Raw genomic sequence first — 12,280 nt, forward strand, 5'->3', positions numbered from 1 at the left:
AAAGTTCTAAACATTATAGATGGTGAAAAAGTATGGTTTGCATGTTGCTGTGATGCTGGAAGCTGTAACACCAGTATTTCAAATTCCAATTCCAGCAGTGTCTCACACACAGGAAGAATGATCTGGAAACCTACTTCTAAAAAGTATCCAATAAAGACTCAATAGATAGCAATAGAATTTTGTTTCATATAATGCTGGAAGATGAGGTCCCCATCCCCCACCCAGGTTGGGAGGCAATACACATTGGCTGCCACAGTGGATTAGCCATGTCAGTATCATAAAGAAGCTACAGGGCTATTGTGCATAATGTCTTCGTAAACTGGAGACAACTCTATAACAACTAACAACAAGAAAGATAACCATGTTCTAGTTCCTAGAACTTAACTTGTGGACATGTCACCATATACAGTGAAAGGAACATTGCATATATGATAAAACTAAGGATCTTTGGCAATGAATGTGCAAATGCACTTTACACAATTGATGTGTGTATGGATTATGATAAGAGTTGTATGAGCCCCTAATAAAATGATTTAAAAAAATATTAAGGATCTTAAGGTGAAGAGATTATCCAGGTGGTTCTCCTGGCAGAGTGGTCCTCAAAAGAGGAAGACAAGTGAGTTAGAGTCAGGGGAGATGTAATAATGGAAACAGAGGTCAGAGAGTCAGAGGGAGGTTCAATGATACTGTACTGTGGACTTTAGAGATAGTGGAAAGGGTCTATGCACCAAGGAATGTAGTTGACCTCCAGAAGTTGAAAGGGCAAAGGAGCAGACTTTTCCATATGGCTTTGGAATGAACCAGCCCTGCCAACACCTTCATTTTAACTCAGCAAGACATATTTTGGATTTCTTATTTCCACAATTGTAACAGAATAAATTTGTGTTGTTGGAAGCCACTAAATTTGTGGTAATTTGTTATATAAGCAGAAGAAAAAAAGGCACACACATCACTTCTCAAAATATACAATATTGGCTCTGGAAAAAAACATCCAACAGGACCTTTTGGCCACCCTTACCAACTTCAGGAAGCTAGTTTTACAGTGTGCTACAATGACTTACTTAAACCAGCTCCAATTCAATTAAATGAGACATAACACATTCCAACCATTGATCAAACAGCAGGGATGAATTTTAATGAAGTGTCTGACTGCATTCCCCCCACCCCCCTTTTATTTTATTGTGCTTTGGGTAAAAGTTTAGAAGCAAATTAGTTTCCCATTCACCAATTTATACACATCTTGTTTCCTAGCATTAGTTGCCATTTCCTCAATATAACAGCATTGTAGGCGAGGACACTTCCTAAGTTTCTTTTTATCTTTCACATGATCTATGAGAAAATATTTCAGTAAAATATTTTCTGAATGTATTTATTTATTTCTTGAGGCATCCCAGAATTGAGGTGGTGTAATGGTTATGCATTGGGTTGCTAGTTGCAAGGTCAAGGTCAGCAGTTTGAAAGCACCAGCCATTCCATGTGAGAAAAAGAAAAAATGAGGCTGTGTTAGGCCGAGTTGACTAGAGAAACAAATCCAGAGATACTCATATATGTATAAAAATTAGCATTATATCAAAAGAGTAATCGTATCTTATGAAAACATCCCATCCTAGTCCAGATCAAGTCCATAAGTCTGATATTAGCCCATATGTCCAACACTAGTCTATAAATTCCTCTACAGACTCATGCAGTTATATTCAATGTTGCAAACTGCAGGAAAATAAAAGGCTGGTGGATTCAATAGCGGTGGGAACATCTCAGTTCTGGTATGGGTCTCTATGTGGCTCTGCCAGCTCTCTGATGGTGGTTCTTCAACAGGAAGGTGAAGTGAGAGAGAGCTCTTCCAGGTTTCAGCAATTCTCTGTATGACTTGTCAACAGGAAGGTGAAACAGAGAGAGATGAAGTTACCTGAATACTCATGAGAAGGCCATGTCCACAAAGAGGCATCAGCAGGCTGTGACAGGCTAGACTCCACCCTTTCATTCTTAATACTCTCAAGTTGACACAAGATTATGTAACTACCACAGAGACTTTCTACCCCTGTAAAGAGTTACAGTCTGGCGAACTCACAGGGACAGTTCTACCCTGTCCTATAGGATTGCTATGAGTTGGAATTAATTTGATGGCAGTGAGTTTGGCTTGGTTTTTTTATATTAAAGCATATGTTTACAGATATATGTTGATTGAAATATTGTTGATTAAATGTTGGCTCATTGGATACTTACAAAAGGATACCTGAGTCTCACCCCTCTGGAGAGCACCAGTGAGGGTGACTGTGGAGACCAAGTTAGAAAACATGCATATGTACAGCATTGATGAAGTCTGAGATGTATTTATTGACTGTGTTCTATGTTACCACTAGTATTCTAGGCTTGGAGAATGCAAAGATTGCTAAGAAATAGTCACAAACATCAATAACCTCACAAGGTAACAAAAACACGCAGGCATACAAGGTGTAAATGACAGGGAAAATGGACATGCACCGGAGTTTTCAAATAAAAGACAAACTTTGAAGGAGGGGTATGGTAAGGTTTATCATTGAAACAGTTAAGTAAGAAGACTCAACAAAAAAAACACCTGGCAGATTATATATTATGGTATCTATTGTTTCAATTTCTCATTTTGTATTCCATTATTTTATGATTGCGCAGAGGTCTGCCTCACGCAACTACTGAGTAGGATTAGGGTTTCATACATGGACATTTTATTATAAGCTTGGCTTTTGCTATGGGGATTTAGGCTTCATTTTATTTTATTTTCTCAGGATTTTCCATGAACTGTTTATGGAATACTATTAAAAAGAAGAAGAGGGAGAAGGAGAAAATCAGAGTCAAAGATCAAAGAAGTTGCAATCAATTTTTAAAATTCCAGTGGTAGAGAGGTATATAATTTCCCCAAAAAGGTATGCTAATGTGAAATATATATGTATATATACATATATATGTAATTTTTTTCTACTACTACTTACCATGCAAGGTATATTTAAATTAACTTTCTTTTTGGAATTCCCTAGACATATGACTCTGGTGATTAAATGAGACACATAATTCTCGAAAGATCAGCTGCAGAATGAGAGAATTAAAGTATGAAATCCCACCAATTGCTAAGGCCAGTTATTGATCATATTGGGTTGTACATGGACTCATATTGTTATTATTGAAGGTGAGATTGCCATGTGTAACCAGAACAAAGGGCACGGCAGTTTGTTTTTGTTCTCTGATCCATGCTTAATTTTTAGACAAATACTAAATAAATTGCTGCTAAAGTCCTTAGTTGTCGAGGAGAGCATCTATTTTCTTTTGATTTTTTTCTTTAATACCCAATATTCTTATAATCAAGGGTGTTTATGTGGGAGAAACTGCTGCCTTGGTAGGGGAACATATGTTTTCAAAAATAAAATCTATGCATTTTTTATTTAAAAAGTGCTTTTTACAACTGCAGCATAATCTGCAGGTGGAACAGCTGATATGACCATCTTGCTGGTTGTTAAAGAGTTTATTCTACATTAAATTGACTCCCAAGGGCTGCATTTTTCATTGCTGTTATGACCACCAACCTTCTTACTGAGAAGGTCAATAGGCCTGATATGAAGTCTTGTAAATCATCAACTCACCCTTTCTGTAATATGTAATGTGTCCCAGTTCACATACCTTAAAAATTATAAACCACAGCATAGTACTGCATAACAACCAAATAAGTCAGTTCCTTTATAAATACAGGGTTTCTTTTGCATCTAGAGAGATTCATCTCATTGCATGTCACAGGTTTTAAGAGGTTTTACTTCATAGGCAGGATTTCTTTTTAACATTTGGGTATCACAGTGCTGGAATTCAATCTACTTTAAATACTTTATGACCACAAAGCCTTAAAAATACCTCCCTGAAATTCTAAGGAATATAGATCCCAAATAATAAATCTGTGGTTATCAGTCATATTATTAGTGTATAAAAAATGCTGAAGTTGTATCTTGATTTATAGGCTGGGGTAGCACAGTAAGAACACTAAAGGAAAAGCAACCTGCCATCCACAGCACCACCTCTGACGCAGCAGCGTCTACTCTATTGATTCTCTCTATAGGGTCTGAAGAGCGACCCCACCAGATTTCTCTGGATGGACTTAGGGGACAGCCATGTTTCATTCCTAAATTGCTAAAATTTTAATGAGTAGATCAGAATAAACCAACATTTAGAAAAATATGGGCCATTGAATGATGGCTAGCTTTAACTCATACCTTTCATTTTCAAATGGATTCAACTTCAAAAAGAACTTGCATCAAACTTGTGCCATTGCTGATGGGTTTCTACCTGCTTTACCATCCTGTGTGCCTTTTTTTTTTTCTTTATTTTTATTTATTTATTTATTTTATTTATTTATTTTTCCTTTCCATTGCTTTGGGTTGTAGGTTCTCTCCATACCCATCTCTATCTCTAAAGTAATTTTGCTCCCTGGCCTTATAGGACACAAAATTAAAAAAAAGAGAGATGTTATGATTCAGATAGACACACCAATATTGCATAGACTGATCAGAGGGGTTTGGAACAAAGAGAGAAATCCAGATGTGAATACTGTCAAGGAAGGAATGCATTCATACGGGAAAAGCTGTCAATGTAGAAAATCTTCTTCAGAAATAAAATGTTACTCACACCTCACCCCTTTGAATCTTGGACAAGATTCAGCCTGTATGTCAGTTACAAGAGGCTTTAATAAGAAAAGCAAAGTCTTATGCAATGTTTGGAATGGCCTTGGGACAAAAGTCAAGGAAACAGCAAGACGACCAGCCAGAAACAAGGAAGAGAGTGATTCTTAAGCGCTTTGCTGGACGCTGCCTAGAAGAAGCAGCTGCTTCTGGAGATGCTAACCTGGACCTGCCCTGGGGCCTGGTGGTAAGGTGGCAGATTCTTGTCTTCGATGCGGGAGAGCTGGCTTAGATATCCCACCAGTGCACTTCACGGCAGCTGCCACCATCTGGCAGTGGAGATGGTATGATGCTGAGCAAATTTTAGTGGAGCTTCCAAACAAAAGCAGGCGAGGAGGAAAACGTGTGTACTGATTTCTGAGAACAAATCAATGAAAACCTGATGGAACATTATAGTTTGCTCTTGCTGTGCATAGGGTCCCCGTGAGTGTGTGTTTGTATCGCGGGGCAACTCTGATGACAGCTAACAACCACCGCCACCTGGATCCAGACAGAGAAGGGGCCCTGGGAGATAGATCTCTCGACGGTTCCTCTGAGATCTTACAAGACAGTGATGGCGATTGTGGGTGGTGAACTCATGATCTAGAACAAATAGTAAAAGAAAGGAATAGTAGTCTAGTATTAACATACCCACGATGCAGTGTTGTGTAGAGCAGGTCTTTTAGTATAGCTACAGTCACAAGTTCAACTCTGTTAACATATGAGTACATAAAACTTCCGGGCACAGCCATAGCCTGGCTCACGATTTACCTAGATATCCCCTCACAGATCAGACCCCTAGTTACTTTCCATTTTCCTAATCTCTTCCATGAGTGTCTGGTGGATCTCCTTTTAGACAGAAGAAAAGATCTTCTTCCTCAGACAATGGAGCTAGTTAGTCACTGAGGTAGTTAGTTTATTGTGCCAACCTGGCAGATAAACACATGTGAGGTTAATTGAAGGGCGGAAGGATAAATGGCTCTGTGAGCCTCGCCTTTCTAGTTCTCGAGTCTCTTGCTTTCTGATGGTTGGGCCAGGGTGCAGCTGCCTTAGTCAGTTCCCTGCTTTAGCTGGCAAGGCTCACTTCCTGCAAGACATCCCTGAGGAGAAGCCACATGGACCTACCCCAATGCAGTCCTGGGTGCTGGAGCAGCTGTGTGGAGACCCCTGCCAGCGCTGAGATGCTTACACATTCACTGACTCAACTTTCCTCCTGTAGTCGGCATCATTGTGTGTGTTTTGTGAGATGGAGGAGGACTTTGTGAATTGGTGTAAGACATATGGGTTAATGTTGGACTTGTGAGCTTGGGCAGCACTGGGTTGGGATGTTTTCTTGATGTGCACTTAACCTTTATACAACGCTCTCTCTTATACATGAGTTTCTTTGGATTTGTTTCTCTAAAGACCCCAGACTAACACAGACACTTATTCTTTTTCTTAATTCATAATGGGTTTTGCATCGAGCTGCTAACTCTGAGGTCTGCAGATCAAAATTACCAGCCACTACGAAGGAGAAAGATAAGACCATCAATTCCCCAAAAGTTTCACAGTCTTGGAAACTAACAGGGGCAGTTTTATCCTGCCCTATCGGGTACCTATGAGACAGAATAGGCTCGATGGCAGTGAGGGAATGAATGAGTGAGTGAGGGCAGCGCAGCTATGGAGCCCTGGCAGAACAGTGGTTCAGCACTTGTCAGTCAGTGCTCCATGGGAGAAAGATGTGGGTCTGCTTCCAGAAAGATTACAGCTTTGGAAACTCTATAGCACAGTTCTACTGTTGTATTGGGTGGCTAAAAATCAAAATTGAGTTGACAGCACACAAAACAGTAGCGGCAGCTGTGCTGGATGCTGTCCAGGGTCTGGCATCCATCATTTGTGTGTGCATATGTGTGCAGGGACTACCCTTCAATGCCTCAAGGATGATTTATTATCCCAAGGGTGGCCAAAGTAGAACAATGGACAATGAATACCTCCTCTCTCTCTCTCTCTTTTAAACGCAGATGCTTCTTTGCATTTAAATATGGACAAGAACTTTCTGGGTGAATGGAGGAAACCCTCTGCAGGAGGTCACGTGGCCACGTGGCCAGTATAGAAAGCCTTAATTTTGTAGTTATCAAGCCTGTGTGTAATTCTCACTTTGACAGCTAACTAATGTAAAATTCCAACCTATGTCCTCTTAGAGGGCTCCTGAATATTGAATTCTAGGGTTAGCTACAATGCAGGAATATGTAATTCCCTCGACAAAGAATAATAATCATTTTCAAAAGGTGTTAGTGTAACGATCTTACTAACTCCCCCACAGTGAGTGACTAGGAATGGACTTTTTAGACATCGTTAGGTTTTCTTCATAAGGGAACCAATTCTGGAATAAACACTGTAAGCTCAAATTCTGATTGAAAAATAGAACACATTATTACATGCTATTTCCAGAAGAGGACTGGCGGTAGGTTACCTCCAGACTAGCTCATTTAACTTAAGACTGTTTAGGAGTTTAAAAGATAAGCTTTAATTAAATGTAAAGTCTTTGGTGGCAGTGCAATGCTGAAATGTCTGCTTGTGACTCGCCTCCCATTGATAAATACTGACTTCCTGCCTGAGTTTCATTCTCCCCCCTTACAGCTGGAGAAGGCCACCAATCCCAGTTGTTTCCATAATGCGATTGCATTTTTATAGTTACCACCTCTCTCTCTCTCTCAACTCCTGTTCCTTAAAAATTCTCACCCAGCTGATAAAAGGCAGCCAGTTTTATTTTGATCTTTTTAAATAGAGAATAATAAGGGCACCCTAGGCAGTATTGACTTATCAACTAAAACCCCAACCCTATCCCCTTGGGGTCAATTCCAACTCATAGTGATCCTACAGGGCAGAGTCAGTCTGCACCATAGAGTTCACAAGTCTATAAGGCTTTAGGAAGTAGACTGCCACATTGTTCTCTCACACAGAAGCTGCTGAGAACCACTGACCCTCTCAGTTAGTGGTTAAGGATTTGTGTTAGTCCAGGTTGACTAGAGAAACAAATTCAGAGATACTCATAAGTGTGTGAGGAAAGAGCTTTAAATCAGAGAGTAATTGTATATTAACAAAACATCCCAACCCAGTCCAGATCAAGTCCATAGTCTGATATTAGTCCATATGTCTGATACTAGTCCATAAATTCCTCTTCAGATTCACACAGCACATGAAATGATGCTGAATGCAGGAAGATCACAGGCCAGTGGGTGGAAAGTCTTGTGGATCCAGTGGTGGTGGAAGCATCTCAGCGCTGGTGTGATGCTCCTCCATCTCTGTGAGTGTGGCTCCTCATAGCTTGTCAACAGGAAGGTGAAGCAGATCGAGAGTGTGGCTTGCCTCCCAGGAGGAAGAGAGGAAGTTCCCAGAACCTCATGAGAAAGACACGCCCACAAGGAATCATGATCAGGCTGTGACCTGATTGACAGGCTAGACTCACCCTACACTCTATTTATCAAGATGACATGAAATTATGTAACTACCACAGGGTTTAACCACTGCACCACCAGGGTTCCTCTCAAGTAAAATTGTAGCTCTAAATTCGTTGACTTTCCAGGCTTGTCCTTTAATAGAAACTAATGCTGTAAATAGAAGTGAGCCTGTTAGCCAGAAACAATTCAAGGATTGAATTCAATAAAAACTCCCCTGGGTTTCTGCAGGAAAGCTATTGAATTTGGCTGCAAATGAGCACAAAGCACCTTCAAAAACGTTTTTCCCCCCTCACTCATCCTTTCCCATGATGGAGTCCTTGATTTAGTTTATTAGACAATTATGGATCTCCATTGACCTACCTAACTGGCATGTTTAAATACCTATTTCATTTAAAAATAGGTATTAAGCGGCCTATTTCATTAAAAAGTGTGTTCAGAAAGGAATGTAACAGCTTGTTCAACCATCCTTCTTAACTGCTCCTTGGGAGTCTCTCTGTGCTCTCAGCTAAATCCAAACTTGCAGAATTTCATTATGAGAGAGGATTGAGTCAATTCAATTACCCTTGGAATTTGTGGTGGTCTGTCATGTTAGGGTTTTACCTGAGGGAACTACCAAGTGCATCCATTTTAATTCTGCGAATCCCGCACAAGCCTCTCCTGACTGAGGAAATTTGAGGAGTCGGACCTGATTGTTTCTCCTTTTAAAAATCACGGCCTATCATATACATAGTAATGTGCAAAAAATGCATTACCCTTAAGAATACAGCTTAACAAATATTTACACATATGTACAGCATGACCTCTGGGTGGTGCCTGTGGTTAACACACTCGGCTGCTAGGCAAAGAGGTGGAGGTCCAGGTCTACACTGAGGTACCTTGGAAGCAAGACTTGGCAAGCGACTGACTCTTGAGGTGCTGCTCTACTCTAAAACACATGAGTTGTCATAGGTCAGCGTCAGTGACTGTGGCAATTTCTCTTTCTTCTTTCATACACCTATTAGGGTAGCCCTGGTTGTGTAGTGGTTATACATTGGGCTGTGACCCAAAGGGTCAGCTGTTTGAAACCACCAGCTGCTCTGTAAGAGAAAGATGGGGCTTTCTACTCCCATAATCAGAGTCTCAGAAACTCATTGGGGCAGTTCTCCCTTACGGGTGGCTATGAGTTGGCGTTGACTCGATGGCAATGAGTTTGTTGTTGTTGTTTCCATTGTTATTAAAGACCCCATGATAAAGACAGAAGACTTCCTAGGTGGAACAAATGGTTAAGTGCTGCCTACTCACCTGAAAGGTGTACATTCGAACCCACACAAAAGTACCTCCGAAAGAAATTCCAAAGATCACAGCTTTGAAAACCCCAGGGAATTGAGCTTGACCTTGACACACGTAGAGTTGCCACAAGTCAGAATCTACTCAACAGCAACTGGTTTGCTTTGGGGTTGGATGAAGGCACAGGTCATTTTTAGCCTCCCATGAAAGTCCCCTCATGCCTCTTTTTAGTTGATATGTCCAGCCCAAGGGGGAGTGCACAGCTTGACTTCTGTCACTGTGGACTAGTTTGGGCTGTTCTCCAGCTTCATGGAAGTGAATCCTAGACTACCCATATACTCTTTTGGATTTTGTTTGTTTCAACAAACAAATAATGTTTGTGTTTGTTGTTTGTGAGATTCCTCCATGTTACTGCAGAGAACAATTTATCTCTTTAGTGTGGAGTAGTGTTTCATTTTATTAATATACCAGAGTTATGGGACATTTGGGTTGTTTTCATTTTTGATGCTGCTTTGAATATTCTTGAATATGTCCTTTGGTGGATACATGTATATATTTTGCTTAAATGAGGTGTGGGCACCCCTCTGGTATGGGCATGTTGGGTCATAGAGTAGCCCCATCTCATAAATCTTGCCAGATTTTCAAATGGTGCCATTGTGTATTCCCACCAACATTGTAAGCGATTTCAAGCTGCTTCACATCCTCAACACTTGAAATTGTCAGATTTTTCAAAACTTAGCCATATTAGTGGGGAATTCGTATATTGCTCTATGCCTGAATTGCATTTAGGAACCAATCCTTTTATGAATGTTGTTTTTCACACCCTTTTCTAAGTTTATCAGTCCTTTGCTATCCTTGTGGTGAGGAGTCTGTTTGCCACTTAGAAATACTTGATTGTTTAACATTCTTTCTGATGTGTGAAGTTCTTAATATATCCTGGATGTGAGTCCTGAGTTAGATTGATGTATTATGGACAATTCCCCAGGTCTGCGTCCTCTTCATTCCACTTTTTAAAAATGCCATTTGTTGATGACGGAAGTTATTTAATTAAACCACATTTGTCACCAATGACTTTGTTTTTTATTTTGTACAAGTACTTTTTGTGTCCTATTTGAGTAGTCCTTGTCTATAAAAAAATGGAGTCTTAAAATTTTTTTTGTTTTGGCTCTGGGAAGATGCTGCTTCTATAGCATTTACTATTCAAAGACATGACATTTTGTTATAGATGGGAAAGAGATTTCTCCCTGGCCCCAAAGCCGTGGTGGTTGAAACTGTTCCCTGAAAGATTTGTGTTCTCAGAAACCCCACAGAGGATTGCTTTGAGTTGGAATAAGCTCAATGGCAATTGGTTTGATTTTTGGATAACTCCTTTAATTGCTGACATTTGAAGCTCTGGGAAAGAATGTGTCTTTTACATCTTGGTATAAACTAGTGAAAATGTTTCAGAATGTATGTAGGTGAAAGGTAAGGAGAATACATACATAATTATAAGAGGAGAATGAATATAATGTTGAGAATGTGTTGAAAATTAAAAATATTTCTAAGCAAAATTTAGGAGTATAGGGGACTTCAGACTTTTCCATGAGCGCCCTGTTGGGAAGGTTTATAAGGCACCAGTTTATCCTAATTCCCCTGAACCTACCATGTGGGACAATTAAATAGAACCAATCTGTGAGGTTCAGAGGAAAGAAAGGTAGTGTTCCCTAATCTCTTACTGCTTCAAGCAAGGCAACTAGTCTTGGGGCCAGTTAGATGAATGTGGTCACCAAAATGTGAATGACAGTGATTTCTAGATTCCACAGCCTCATGACTTCTGGGCTACTTGCCTCAGATTCTTTATCAAAAGTCATGGCAAGGAGTTAAATTGGGATACATTTATCATCCTTGCTGGATAGCTTCATTTTTCCCTTTCATATTTACTTACCTTTATTCCTTTGATCTTTGACCTGAGAGGCTGCCCTGGGCAACCCACATTCTGTTTCTCTGGCTTTTCGGTGGGTTGGGGCCATGGGTATATCAGCTATCAGAGAGAGGGAAGAGCATAAGTTTAGGTTATTTGTTCTCTCCCTGTCAGTTGGCTACATCCCAGATCCGGAAGTTACATCTCATATCAAGCGGTGGTCTCCAAAAGCACTCTCTCCACAGTCTGGAAACAGCTTTCATTCCCTCATCCCTGTCTGGCTGGGGAACTTATTGATATCAGTTGCCATTGAGTCAATTCTGGCTAATGGGACCTTATCTATGCTACAATAGAGCTGGGCTTCATAGGGCTTGCAATGGCTAATTTTTGAAAATGGAGTTTTAGGCCTTCCTTCCAAGGTAGCCTCTAGGAGAACCTCCAATACATTTGTTAGCAGTGAGCATGCTAGTCATTGGAGCAACCCAGTGTTCCTTGGGGGAATTTGTAACCTTCTAATAGGACGTGCTGGAGCACTGCTGTCTCTCCTGGGATTTTCCTGTTGTTGTTGTGAGGCGTTGTTGAGTAAGTTCCAACTCTCTGTCAAACAGAATAAAACACTGTCGGGTTCAGCACCACCCACACAATTGTTCTGCTTAAGTTCACTGTTGCCCACTCTGTCAATCCATATCAATAAGGATCTTCCTGGTTTTCACTGACCTTCCACTTGACCAGGCACGAGGTCCTTTTCCAGGGACAGGGCTTTCCAGATGACACGTCTAAAATGTGTAAAACAAAGTCTCACTTTGTTCATTCACTTCTGAGGAGCATTAGGGCTGTACTTTTCTTTCCCTGCACTCGGTCTTTATGAGTCCCTACACATATATCCACGATTCAATTCTCCTCCAATCACCAAAAGGGAAGAAATCAAAACCGTATAAGAGGGAAGGAGATTGAGTTGGACTGTGACTCATAATTCCTCTGAAAATCAACCAACAAAATAA

The sequence above is a fragment of the Echinops telfairi genome, unplaced genomic scaffold (genome assembly GCF_000313985.2).
Source record: "Echinops telfairi isolate 266 unplaced genomic scaffold, ASM31398v2 ScPeMD7_12;HRSCAF=54, whole genome shotgun sequence".
NCBI classification, from domain to species: domain Eukaryota; kingdom Metazoa; phylum Chordata; class Mammalia; order Afrosoricida; family Tenrecidae; genus Echinops; species Echinops telfairi.